This window comes from Callithrix jacchus, chromosome 9, assembly GCF_049354715.1.
Source record: "Callithrix jacchus isolate 240 chromosome 9, calJac240_pri, whole genome shotgun sequence".
NCBI classification, from domain to species: domain Eukaryota; kingdom Metazoa; phylum Chordata; class Mammalia; order Primates; family Cebidae; genus Callithrix; species Callithrix jacchus.
This window is the reverse complement of record NC_133510.1, coordinates 4,244,968-4,258,593: the sequence shown is the minus strand read 5'-3', so window position 1 is coordinate 4,258,593 and position 13,626 is coordinate 4,244,968. Positions and strand designations below refer to the sequence as shown.

The following is a 13,626-nucleotide window of genomic DNA, read 5'->3' as shown; positions in this document are numbered from 1 at the left end:
TGAGCGTGGTGGCAGACGCCTATAGTCCCAGCTACTCAGGAGGCTGAGGCAGGAGAATCGCTTGAACCCGGGAGGCAGAGGTTGCAGTGGGCCGAGATCACATCAGTTCTGTTATCTGCCTTTTGTGTATGTATTTATGATATATGTGGATGCAGAAATAATGTATGTATGTCCCAGATACCTTCCGTGGCAGCGCACACACTTCTTTCTGCCTGTTATTTTTGACAGCTGCACGATGTGTTCCGTACTGCGGAGGAACTTTAATTTGTGGAGCCGTTCTCTACCTGTTTCCTCTGGCATCTTTCCCTTTGTTGCTGTTTATGTTACTTTGCCTAATCAGCATCTGGTGCTTGCCTTACCTATACTAATTGAGATCATCGAAATGTATCTAGTTTCAGTTTTCCAAAAGCAATAGTTATGTTTTTTCTGTATTTTATTTAGTCTAATTTCTTGAAGAATATTTTGTTTTTGCAACATGAGGTCCTGTGAGTCTTTTCTATAAACTTTTTGAAAAATCTGTCATCTTCCTTTCCGAGTTGTCAACAGAGATTATATTTTAAATGTCAGTACTGATTAAATACTTTTTTAGGGATTAGCTATTTCAATAAAATGTTTTCAGTTAACACATAAAGACAACTTAATAATAGATTCTTCATTGGTCTTTCAACTGTAAAATTTTGTGTATTGTTAAATGCCTATAGTGAAAAAATTTGAACCACAAACTGTCAACAAGTAATTTGTAATTTTCCAGTAGAAATTAAGGTCACTAGCATAATTCCTGGCATCGTATTAGTAATTTATTTAAGTAAAAAATGCAGTCTACCATAATTACTGATATATTGGTTAATTGTGTTGTCGTAATTCTTATTATAGACTATCTTTACTATCTTTTTTAGATAACTATTCTAAAATACAACAGGAGTTGTCAGTATACCGTATTTACTTGAATACAGTAGATGCTGATAAATATCAGGTGAATGAAAGGATGTACGGAAGGGAGAAGGAAAATGGAGGAAGTTGTAATTTGTTAATACAACACCGAGAGTGGTTATATTAAAATATAAAGAATAGGCCGGGCGCGGTGGCTCAAGCCTGTAATCCCAGCACTTTGGGAGGCCGAGGCGGGTGGATCACGAGGCCGAGAGATCGAGACCAACCTGGTCAACGTGGTGAAACCCTGTCTCTACTAAAAATACAAAAAATTAGCTGGGCATGGTGGCGCGTGCCTGAAATCCCAGCTACTCAAGAGGCTGAGGCAGGAGAATTGCCTGAACCCAGGAGGCGGAGGTTGCGGTGAGCCGAGATCGTGCCATTGCACTCCAGCCTGGGCAGCAAGAGCGAAACTCCGTCTCAAAAAAAAAATTATATATATATATATATATATATAGAGAGAGAGAGAGAGAGAGAGAGAGAGAGAATAAAAAATGCCATATCTAGCTAGCAGAAGTATCTCTTACAAAGCAGGAGGAAAACCTACCATGTGATCTCTTGTTCTAAGCAGGTGTGAATGAAAGAGGGACTCCATGGCAAAGGAGAAAAAGCACAGGCTCCTTCTAACCCCTTCCAGCCAGCTCCTAGCAGTGCAACCCTGTTCTGCCTTTCCTCATACGCAGTATGAACGGTGAAACCTCTGTGACAATGTTCCGGTATAACCAAAAGATGATTCGTCTATCCACAACACCCGGTGTGGGTCTTAGCAAATGGTGGTTGCTATCGTGTTGCTGTTAACGCTACTACTCTGGCTTACGGGGTTTTTGGTTTGTTTTCTCTCACTCTCCCTCGCTCTCCCTTTCTTTTAATAGAAGTAGCTTAGAGTAATGATTTTTTTTCATAGTTTATTATTGAATGGGAAAATAAAATGAGGTTTTTGGATTCCAGCACTGATTAACAATATTGACAGAATTAAAACTTTCAAATCCTTGTTCATTGGCTGTGATAGAGTAAGAGTTTAGTTAAATCCTGAGAGCCAACCTGTCCTATTACCTTTAGAAGTGAGTATGCCTCCTGGCAGCCGTAATTCCCTCCCTGCCCTTCTGTAGAGATCCCTTCCCCATTGACTCCAGGCTGCACTTCCAACACTAGGAACCTCTGCCCAGATCTCACTTGATTCACTTCTTGGCAGCATTCAGCATCGCTGGGCCTTGACATCCTTTTTCCTGACTTCTGAGGCATCATCCCCTTCCGGGTTCCATCCTGCTTCATGAGCATTCCTTTCCTGATCGTTTCTCACTGCTCCAATCCTACTGGTCTCTCATTCAGACCAGGCTCCCATACTAGTGTGGCTATTTTTCAAACGTATCAGCCATACTTATTTTGGAAGCTCTTCCGTGTTCCTACCTCTGGGTGTTAACACTGACCTTTTCCTCTGCCTGGCTTTTTGCTCCCTTTCTCCTCATGTCTCATCTTTTGACTGATGCTTCTCCTGACCCCTGTGTTTCATCACCCGAGCCACACTCCTCAGCCACACTCTGCTCTTTCTTTCATAGCACTTACCACCTTCTAAATTACTATGTCGTTTGCTTATTATGATTATGTTTGCTCTTGTCTTCTCTGATGGAAGCTCCCTGAAGACAAAGATTTGTTTTTCCCACAGATACACCAAGCATAGGACTAGGCACGTAGTTGGCATTGTTGAAGTCACAGGGTCTGTCTGGTGTTGTGTGTTTTTTTAAGTCACCTCATTCACTTACGAGGCTCTTTGTACACCCTACACCAGTCACTCACCCATAAATCTTCATCTCCGCCTCTGCTGATCTCCAATATACTGACCTCTCCATATAGTGTCTAATATATACAGTGAGAAAACCACTTTGCCGCCTTTGCAGCCATCCTTAATTTTTCTGTTTCACTCACCATCACCCCATCTCCCCCCAGTGTGTCATCAGGAAGCCTTGTTGACACTCCCCTCTAGAACGTATTCCAAATCTGCTCATTCCTCTCGGTCTCTGCCGCACCTCCCATCTGTGCCAGCATAATCTTTCACTCACACAGCCGAGGCAGCCTCTGCTTTTCCCCTGCTTCTCTCCTCTCGACCCTTTACTATTCTCCACAGTAGCTGGATGCATTTTCATGTAATTCAGATCCTCTCAGTGTCTTCCAGTGGTTTTCCAGAGCCCTTCGAATAAAATCCAAAGTTCCTTGTCTGACTTACAAATCTAACCCTAGTTGACTTTCTACTTGGATTAACTGTTTTCCTGTCACCCTACCATACTCTAGGCACAGAGGCCTTCTTTCATCTTTTAAGATACGATAGGCTTAGAGCCTTGAACCTAACTGGCCACTCTCTCTCGGAATTTCTCTTCCCCCTTTTGTGACTTCAAGTCAGTGCTTAACTGTTGCCCCCTCGGGGCTTTTTCTGACAGTCCATTCACGGAGTCATTGAAGCTGTCTGAGTTCTTTGCATCACCCTTTACACTATCTCATGTAGTCTTTTGTTTATTGAGTTTCTTCCCCCCTGAGAATATATACGTGAGAGCATAGACCTTTTTGCTGCTGTTATACGTAATACACAGAACAGTGTCTGGCACATAGTTAATACTTAGTAAATATCTGTGGAATGAAGGATTGCGTGAATGAAGAAAGGGAGAAGATTTTTTTATTACAAATCTTATAATACTTAAGATAATATTAACTATCTGATTAACACTATCCTTAGGCAGAGTGGGGGGGAAAAGGTGGCTTTTCTGATTTGGGGGAAAGGAGCACTAAGATATATTTATTTTTCTGTCTTTTAAAGAGCAGAATGCAGGAATAGTTATACCCTATCCCCGTTTTTCTATGTACATAGTAAAATATTTAAAACAAAATTTTCTGTGAGACCATTATTCAACAGATTATTTCATGTATGCTTTCGTTTTTTTGTTTTTCTAGCAAAACGTGACAGATTTTCTTACAGTCTAAACATTGTCTAAAAGACAGCTTGAATGCCAGAATAATGTATAGTTAGGTCTATTCATTGTCTTGCCATGCTAAGTAGATGCTAAGGATTTATCAGTAAAAGTCACAGGATCATTAAGTTTATTTTATAGAAATATGTTTTAAATTTTACAATTCTTTTTTGTAAAACAGTAGCAAATTATTATGTAGAATTTATACCTCTGCCCAAGATTCTTGCAAATATATGCTCCTGATTTTGGAGAGATCTTCCTAAAGATTGGATATCTAAAAATCAAAATGTTTTTTTCCTTTTTTGAAAAAATGCCCTCTGTAGATATCTAGGTGGGAAAGCAGTAAAGTATAAATAAAAATCTTTTATCAACATCTAGTGTTAGTACTTCATGACTGGATTGTCAGTGTGTTGTACTGAAAAGTGTCAGTGGTTCGTCCCGAAGGGTGAAGTGGTGGCGGTGATGGCAGCACCTATTTCTAACTTGTAGTTTCTCATTTTCAAGATCCCGTTGCTACTCATGGGTTTTTCTTTCCAATGGTTGGTTAAAATTCAGGCTCGTTTCATGAATACATGACAGCGCGATATTAGGAGCCTGCAGTTGCTCCGTAGCCAGCCACGCTCAACTAAGTTTGATGTAAATATTTGTGCTGCATCATACACTTTGCTGAGATACCAAGTCCCAGTGAAAAGTAGCATTAAACCTTAGGACCTCAGAAGCCATGCAATGAAAGCACGTTCTAAGACTTGAGCTTTTTTTCTGAAGCTGTTGTATAATGGATTCTATATTTTATTCTCTAAGCTAGGTGAAATCTCAAACTTTTTGGAAAGGGTCATAGTTAAAATCATTTTTATCACATAAAAGAAGGAAATCATGTCATTTGCAGCAACCTGGATGGAACTGGAGGTCAGTACGTGAAATAAGCCAGGCACAGAAAGACAAATAGCACATGTTCTCATCCTTCAGTGGAAGCTAAAAAAAAATGAGGTAGACAGTAGATTGATGGAGTACGGGGGAAAGGAGAGGTAGACAGTAGATTGGTGACAGTTTGGGGGAAAGGGGAGGTGGAGAAAGGTTGGTTAGTGGGTACAAACATACAGTTAGATGGAAGGAATAGGCTTAAATGTTTGGTAGCAGAGCAGGGTGACTGTAGTTAACAGCAATGTATTACACGCATTTCAAAATAGCTAGAAGAGAGGACCTAAAATGTTCCCAGCACAAATAAAGGATTCGTACTTGAGGCGATAGATCCCCCAAATACCCTGACTTGATCATGACACTTTCCATGCATGCAACAAAGTATCACTTGCCCCCCTTAGGTATTATGTATCAATAAAAAAACTTAAAATGTTAAAAAAAAGTTTTATCCTTTATTCATCCAGTTGAATAGATTTCCTTTTCATTCTTCCAGAGAGTAGAAGATTTAATGGAAGTCCCAGGATCTGTATGTGGGCCTATGACTAGCTTCACTTCTTGGTCACTAATACTAGTTGACAGAACAGCATATTCTAAACTGATTGTCCTTTATCCAGTAGCTTTCCTGTTCCCCGTTACAAACGTTCCAGACTTTTGATTACTCACCTCAGAATGCTCGTCCCACTCCTCTTTCTTCATTCCTAGCAGATCATTCCTTGGAGAAGAAAATAGAAACCATCAGGCATGAACTGCATTAGCTTTTTCTTCCTCTTCAATTTGAATGTGTCTGTATCTTCCTTCATTTTGTAACCCTTTCCTTGCTTGCTATTTCTGCTTTCCAAAACCAAGGAAGGAATTTTGACAAAAATGCCAAAGGAATTCATTGGGGAAAGGATAATCTTTTTAATAAATCATATTATGGTAATTAGCTAGCCATATGTAAACATAAAAAAGTTTTAAAACTTAAAGCCCTTAATCATAATCGTATTATACACAAAATTAAATGAATTATTGATTTAAATATAAAAACAAAAAATGTAAAATTTCTAGAAAAAAAGATTATTTGTGACATTGGGTCTGGTAAAGATTTCTTAGACATGGTTAAAGACTTATAAAAGAAAAAAATTGATAAACTTCGTCAACATTTAAAAATTTTGCTTTATCTATGTAAGGCACTGAAGAGAATGAAAAGACAAGTCACAGACTGGAAGAAAGTATGCGCGAATGACATATTTGCCAAATAGCTCATATCTAGAATATATAAAGAACTTTTACAACTCAACAATAAAAAGAAAATAGCTCATATCTAGGATACATAAAGAACTTTTACAACTCAACAATAAAAAGACAAATAGCTCATTTTTTTAAATGGGGGAAAATTTTAAATATATTTCAAAAGAGAATATACTCAAATGGCCAGTGAACACATGAAAAGATGTTCAGCATCATTAGATGTCAGCAAATTGCAAATTAAAACCACACCGAGGAACCCGCCAGAGTGGCCATCATCAAAGACCGCCACTGTCACGTATTGCGGAGGATGTGGAGAAACTCAAACGGTTACGCTGGCGACAGAAATGTGAAATGTCGCAGCCGCTTTGGAAAGAGCTTGGCGGTTTCTGGAAAAAATTAATTGAAATTTGACCAAGCAATTCTACTACTTTACGTACAAATCTTTGTGTCAACACCTCGATGCTGCCTAAAAGGAGCCAGACACAGAGACTACACATTGTACAACTCAATTTTTATGCATTTCCCAGAAAGGCAAACTATAGAGACGAAACAAAGCAGTGGTTGGTTGCCTAGGGCTCGTGGTGGACATGGAGAGTGACTGTAAATGTGACCTGAGGGAACTTTTTTGTGGTGATAGAAATGTTATAAAAGTGGATGTGCTAATAGTTGCACAACTCTGTAAATTCACTAAAAGTCACTGAACTGTACGCTTAACCATAGGTGGGTTTAATGAAATGCGAATTATACCACAATAAAACTAAATAAAAGCTGAGTTAGTACCACTTGCCTTGGGTTCGTTACTTTTTGTTCAGTCTTAATTATTCTCTTCACAGTTACTCCCCACTCTTCCCCTACCTCTTTCCATGTTTCTTTACTAATGAAAATTACTGTCAGTAGTTCTGCTTCCTAAGTTCACTGCCCTTTAGATCACGTTTAGACCGTGGGTTTCCATCACCACAAAAAAATTCCAAAATCTGGGTTCAAATTTCAACTCTGTTATCTGTGTGACACTGGATAAGCCTCCGAGTCTCTGTATCCAGATTTTTGTATACCAGCTAGAATATTAATAAGATCTATTACTTGAGGATTTGTGAATATTAAATGAGACCATGTATTTGAAACATTCTCTAAGTGCTCGCTGTCATTCATCCCCTTAAAAAATGACTCATAAGTTGAAAGGCTGTGATCTAGAGCAGTGGCTCTTAACCAGAGGAAGCTCAAAATTTAGGGAGGTTTTATAGACTGGCTTCACAGTGACAGGTCAGGTTGAAAGGTATTTGGACCGAGAGAGAGAGAGAGAGAGAGAGAGAGAGAGTTAGTTTAGGAAACATATCAAGTTTTGCTGGTACAGAAAGGGTAAATCAGTAAGTTAAAGAATAAGTGATTCCCAGCACTTTGGGAGGCCGAGGCGGGCAGATCACTAGATCAAGAGATCGAGACCATCCTGACCAACATGGTGAAACCCCGTCTTTACTAAAAAATACAAAAATTAGCCGGACGTGGTGGCGCACTCCCAGCTACTCAATAGGCTGAGGCAGGAGAATTGCTTGAACCCAGGAGACGGAGATTGCATTGAGCTGAGATTGTACCACTGCACTCCAGCCTGGCGCCTGGCAACAGAGCAAGACTCTGTCTCAAAAAAAAAAAAAGGGAATAAGCGATATATCAAGATTTAGAAAAGAAGGCCTCTAGTTAAGTTTAAAGGATGTATGTAATTACAAGGTGATCTCCATTTTAAATCAGAACACTTAAGCTGGATGTGTAGGAGGCAGGAAATTCATGTTAGAGAGCAGTTTAGTGATATGGAGGAATTCATAAAGTGAATTTGAAAAGAGAAGTACTATGCAGTGTGGCCGGACTTACTGCCTCTTCACCTGTTCTCATCTACCTATTTTTGTAACTATCTCTTTCTCAGGCTCCTTCCCTCTTCCTTTATCCAGGTGAAGAACACTTCTTGCCATCTGCCTCCAGATTCCACCCCAGAATAATTAGCTTTTTATCTTTCTTCCTTCCCAGTGTTGACAGCCTTTGCTTTCTACCCTTCACACTGTCAACACCACAAGTTCTCCAGTCTCCACGCCACCGGTTCCAGGTCCTCCACTGTCCTGCACCTCAGCCGTGACCTGGCTGTTTCCTCTTCTTTCTCTCTCCTGTCTAGTCTAGATCCTTTGTATTCATCTGGGCATTTCAGAAAGTTCACCCCTGTCTCACAAAGACCTTACTAATTCCCTTCCTTAGAATGCTCTCTCTTCCTCTGTACTCTCTAGAACACGGAAGCACCGTTGTCTTTGCTGTAATACTTAGATTAGTTATATGTACTCTTGCCTCATCTTTCCTATTAATTGAACTCTTAAAAACAAAGATAGTTGGCCGGGCGCGGTGGGTCACGCCTGTAATCCCAGCACTTTGGGAGGCCGAGGCGGGTGGATCACGAGGTCAAGAGATCGAGACCATCCTGGTCAACATGGTGAAACCCCGTCTCTACTAAAGATACAAAAATTAGCTGGGCATGGTGGCGCGTGCCTGTAATCCCAGCTACTCAGGAGGCTGAGGCAGGAGAATTGCCTGAACCCAGGAGGCGGAGGTTGCGGTGAGCCGAGATCGCGCCATTGCACTCCAGCCTGGGAAACAAGAGCGAAACTCCGTCTCAAAAAAAAAAAACAAAGATAATTGTACTCATTTTTGTTTCCATTGTGCATTGCATTGTACCATTACTCATATATAACATGTTCTCAAATAATATTATAGATCACAATTAGATTTTTTATTTGTTTCTTTTTAGTGAAGAATTTTTACTTTCTCAGTCAGGAATCACAGCTTTCCTTGAGTCCTGTCGGTAACTTACTCTTCCTACAGAACTGTTCCCCCCATACATACAGTGCTTAGAGCCACAAAACGTAGGCGTATTGACACATTTTAATTTTTACGATAATCTTGTCCCAGGAAGGGCCTTATCTTAGCTGTTTCCATGGAATGACTATTTCCTGTCTTCTTACCTTCCCACACCCTCCCTGTTAGTAGGCAGGATGGTAGAGGATTGTGAGGCTACTGTTCTCAAAAATGAGACATTTATGTAGGAGGGTGATTTACAACAGGGAAGTAATGGAAGTGACCAGGAAGGGTTTCAAGGAAAGGAAAAGCCCCAATTAGTGTATGGGCCCATTTAAAGATGGGTCAGCCCCATTCCGTCACTGATGCTATCCTGAGCTTGGTGTGTGTCAGGTGTTCAGACACCTCCTATTTTTGCTTGTCTACCCAAGGTGAAAGTGGGAGGTAGATGTGAGAGTTTTCTGGCTGGTTTTAGTGGGGCTGTGCTAGATCTGGATTTATGGAGGAAGATTGAAATGGAGCAGAGGATAAACTTGACCATATTTTCATCATCCCAAAGTAATGGCCTTTGCAGCAATTGACTCAGCAAACTAGGTGAATTATGTACTTGACGGCACGAACATGCGTACACAGAATAGTTGATTTTTGTGTCATTTTTTAAAAACTTTTTCTCAAAAATGCAACTTTTTAAAAAGATCATTGTATAAGGTTATCAATATTTGGGTGACCTTTGCTGTATAACTTATAAATCTATTATTTAATATATAAACAACAAATGAGAGAAATTCTGTCACTGTAGTTTGAAGAGAGCAAACATTTTAATAAATACATTGAACATTTCAGTTTATTAGTCTTTATTAATATTTCCAAAGGAGAAATTAAAACACTTACTTTGCAGATTGTTTTACTTTGTGAACAGGTAAGAAGACAGAATAAGAGGTTGAAAAGTGAAATATGGATAGTTTATACTTTGCTTAATTTATCAGTGGTCCTATTTACATTTTGGGATCACATCCTGAATGCTTTGCAACTTTCTATTCATTCTAGCATTTTGGGATTCTTATGTTGACATAGTTAATTCTGTATTGAAACCTAAGGATTTGTTATTTAATAAACACGTAGAAATAATAATTTCTAGTTAAATGAACCACAAAAAAATTATGAAGTTAAAAACAAATCAGTTATCATTTGGTGGTTCTGTATAGTTTATTGTCAGTTAATGATCTTTATTAAATTTGAAGCTTTCTGAGTTTATTTGGAAGTAGGTCATCACATGCTGAGATGAAATACCAAGTCATTTAAATTAGATACTGAGCATGCTTATATAAAGCACTTACTCTTGGAGATTGCAGTGTGGTTCAGATTTCTTCCAGTGGAAAGAGCAGAAAAGAGATCATGGTGTGCCTCTTTGTCATCATTCTGTCAGAAAGCATGTAATTTGTCTCTGGAAACCAGAAACCTGAGACAAAGAAAAGAACGCAGATTTTTAGGAAAAGGCTATTTGGTGAGTTAATTGGCTGTTTTATTCTATTTTGCTCTAATTGGTCAGTTATTCCTAGCTAGTCTGTATCTTTTCTTATATCTGCTGCTCTTTTGTACTATGCTGAAGCTTTATGTAGCAAGCAACTTAGCTGAGATTGGGAGAATTCTTCTGAAATATTTCCATCACATTTCTGAGGTGACACGTTCATAAATTGCTATGATGATACTTTCTCTTGTTCTCCACACATTTTATTTGCTCGCTTGTGCTGAATAATGCTGGCAGAATTGTGTGGTGAGAGACTTCAAGATTTGTCTTTTTGGATAGTTTAGCATTTTTGTTCTTACATTTTTTTTTGCTTTCACGTTTCTATACTATATCTACCAAAGTAATAGGTACCTAAGATCCAGTTCGCATAAGATCAAAAATTCTTTAAAGAAAATGAGAGGGTGTATTACAGTAATATGTACACATATATTAAAAAGGTGGTTCAAAATGAAAGTTTGCTTTGTAATGTAGTTGGTCGTTTAAACTACTCTAAAATAGAATGAAATTGACATTTTCTAAAATATAAGGTGTTACAGTTATTTTATATTCATATTTAGAATTCTGTCTTTAGTTACCCAATTAGCTACAGAAGTGTTACCTGATAATAGTTTTGCAGTTTTAGGCTATTATTTTCTCTGAGCTCATATTAAGGTGATCAATCAGAACATAATCTTATTTAAATGTTTTTTTTTTTTAATCCAAAGTGTTCATGTTTTGCCATGAAGTTAAAGGAGGGTGGTTTTTTTGCATTTTCTCCACATTGTGCTCTTAAAATAATATGTAATATTTAAAATCTATGTTATTTCAGGATGAACACAATTTTGATTATATATTTATAATAAACTTGGCAATCAAATATCCAGAGCCTTCTCCTGGAGATTAAAATAGCGTTACTCTGATAAAGATAAACCATTATACTTTTTGAAGATTGAAAGAAAAAATTACCATATTTATTTCCTTCAGGGAAAATCATGTTTGTTAGGACACATAAATGTCAGGTAGGGAATTTGAGGCATATAAGGTGCTTTAAAGAGTTCTAGAAAAATTACATGGGGGGTGGGAGTGATAGGAAGAGACTACTGAAAGCTTAGTACCTTCAGATGCCAGGCAATTATGTGAGGCTTTCCTGAAATATCTTCATTTTGTGAACTTCCCCCACTATGCCATTTTCCAGGATTGGTACATGTGAAGGAGGTAGGTGTATACTTAAGCTTATATATTCATGAAAAGGGAGTGTTAGCGTTTGGAGATGAGGACTGGGTGACAGGACTCGAGAAGTCTGTTCCCACTTCTTCACACTGACTCACTTGTTTGACCTTGCACATTATGCATGCACTGTTTGTTTCTGCCTACTCTTAGTATACTACTTTACCATGGCAATAAAGCGGTTCATTTATGGTTTCTAAAATAACATTATTTCATGGACTATGACAAAGATTCACGAAGGGTACAAGTCACTAATAGCCATTGTGGGGAGAAAGCAAACAAATTCTATCAAATGTTTTTTTTTTTAACTAAAATATTTCAAGTGTATAAAATCTATAAATTAGTCTTTTGTAGTCTTCGAAACTAATCTCGGAAATACATATTCCATGTGTATTATGTAATTAAATGGTGACAGATGTGGTTTTAACTTCGTTCTCTCATATTTACTGTAAACTGGATGGCCGCAAAATTTTCATGGCAAAATCGTACTATTATACTATTTTACACTATTTTATCTTATTTATGTAGTCCCAGATACCTCTAATCATAAGTCTTCATGATGTTCAATAGAAGAGAAATAATGAGTAGAAGATCTATTAAAGAACAGTGTGGAGACCTACTAAGAAAATGAAAGAAGAATGCAGAAAGAAAAATTATTGATGGCAAAGATCTCTTTGCCAGGTTTCTAGATATTAAGTGTATATCTATATATCTTATTCACTTTCAAATTATTAAATTATCTACTCATTTAATGTAACATCTGCCCATTAAGGAGCACTTATTTCCTTAATTTTGGTGAATCTCTGTAGCGCCTAAAGATCCTAAGTGGTGGTAGATGAAAGGGGGTTTTGTGGTCAGTACATTTGGGGAATAACAGGCCACAGAGGATTGTTCATAGCAGAGCTTCTTGCCCTTTAACATCTTATTCAGAACTTTATCCTTGAACTTCATTTTTTCTGGCCTAGGGGTTACTAAGAAAAATATAAGATGTAATTAATTAAACATTTGGCAAACATTTCAGTAATTGTCACTATAAATTTTTATATTAATATCTGGATAAGTGAAGGAAAAATTGTCAGTTTGCTTTTTATCTTCTATTTTGTAATCTTAGAATTGCAGGGTAATTAGATGTAAAATGTATTATTAGTAGAAAAGGTGATTATAATAGTTATATAAGTTAAAATGGCATTTTTGAAAGCCACTGGGAGTGTACATTACAGTAGGAGTGTAGGCAGCGACTACTTGAAAGATTTGTAATAAAATAGTGACTGAGTAAAGATTTTGATAATTCTCACAAGTTTCCACTAATTAAAGTTACTCCTTAGAATGCAGCATGGTGTTAGTCACAAAGTAGGCATTCAGTAAATGTTTATTTAGACTGGACACGGTGGCTCACACTTGTAATCCTAGTACTTTGGGAGGCTGAGGTGGGTGGATCACCTAAGGTCAAGAGTTCGAGACCAGCCTGGCCAACAGGACAAAACCCCGTCTCTACTAAAAATATAAAAATTAGTTGGACATGGTGGCGGGCACCTGTAATCTCAGCTACTTAGGAGGCTGAGACAGGAGAATCGCTCGAACCCAGGAGTAGGAGATTGCAGTGAGCTGAGATTGTACCACTGCACTCCAGCCTGGTCAACAGAGCAAAACCTCTGTCTCAAAAAAAAAAAAAAAAAGTTTGTCTTTTCACTTTAATTTAAACCTTCTGCCTCTTCATTGAAACACATCATAGTCATGGAGGCAGAATACTTATTGTCTGCCGCACTGGCCTACCCACCTACTTTAGTCAACTTTTTCTTACATTGTATTTTGAAAAATTGATCATTAGATTCAGTTTTCAGCTCAGTTTTCATTTTTTGGCATTCCTGTGAAATTAAAACCTAATATAAATAGCAGTTTTCTTTGCTTTAACTTAATGACTGTACTTGTTCTGAAATCCTTGTTTATGCTAAAAAGAGAGAATACAAATATTAATAGATCTAGGGGCAAGACCTCCTATTCTTAGCTACTTAAAAGCCTAAGATGGGT

General features: G+C 38.0%; 1 protein-coding gene across 47 annotated transcripts in view; it reads left to right on the top strand.

Annotated features, from left to right (window-relative positions):
- Window positions 1–13,626, top strand: part of PLEKHA5 (pleckstrin homology domain containing A5) — a 238,586-nt gene that overhangs the window by 71,850 nt on the left and 153,110 nt on the right. For 6 of the 47 annotated variants that reach the window (XM_078338258.1, XM_078338261.1, XM_078338259.1 and 3 more), the window contains exon 1: window positions 10,215–10,368. The exons of the other annotated variants lie outside the window; for them this stretch is intronic. The gene's annotated coding sequence lies outside the window, so the exon portion shown is untranslated. Of the gene's footprint in view, window positions 1–10,214; window positions 10,369–13,626 lie in introns of those variants that run through there. 47 annotated transcript variants of the gene reach the window in all.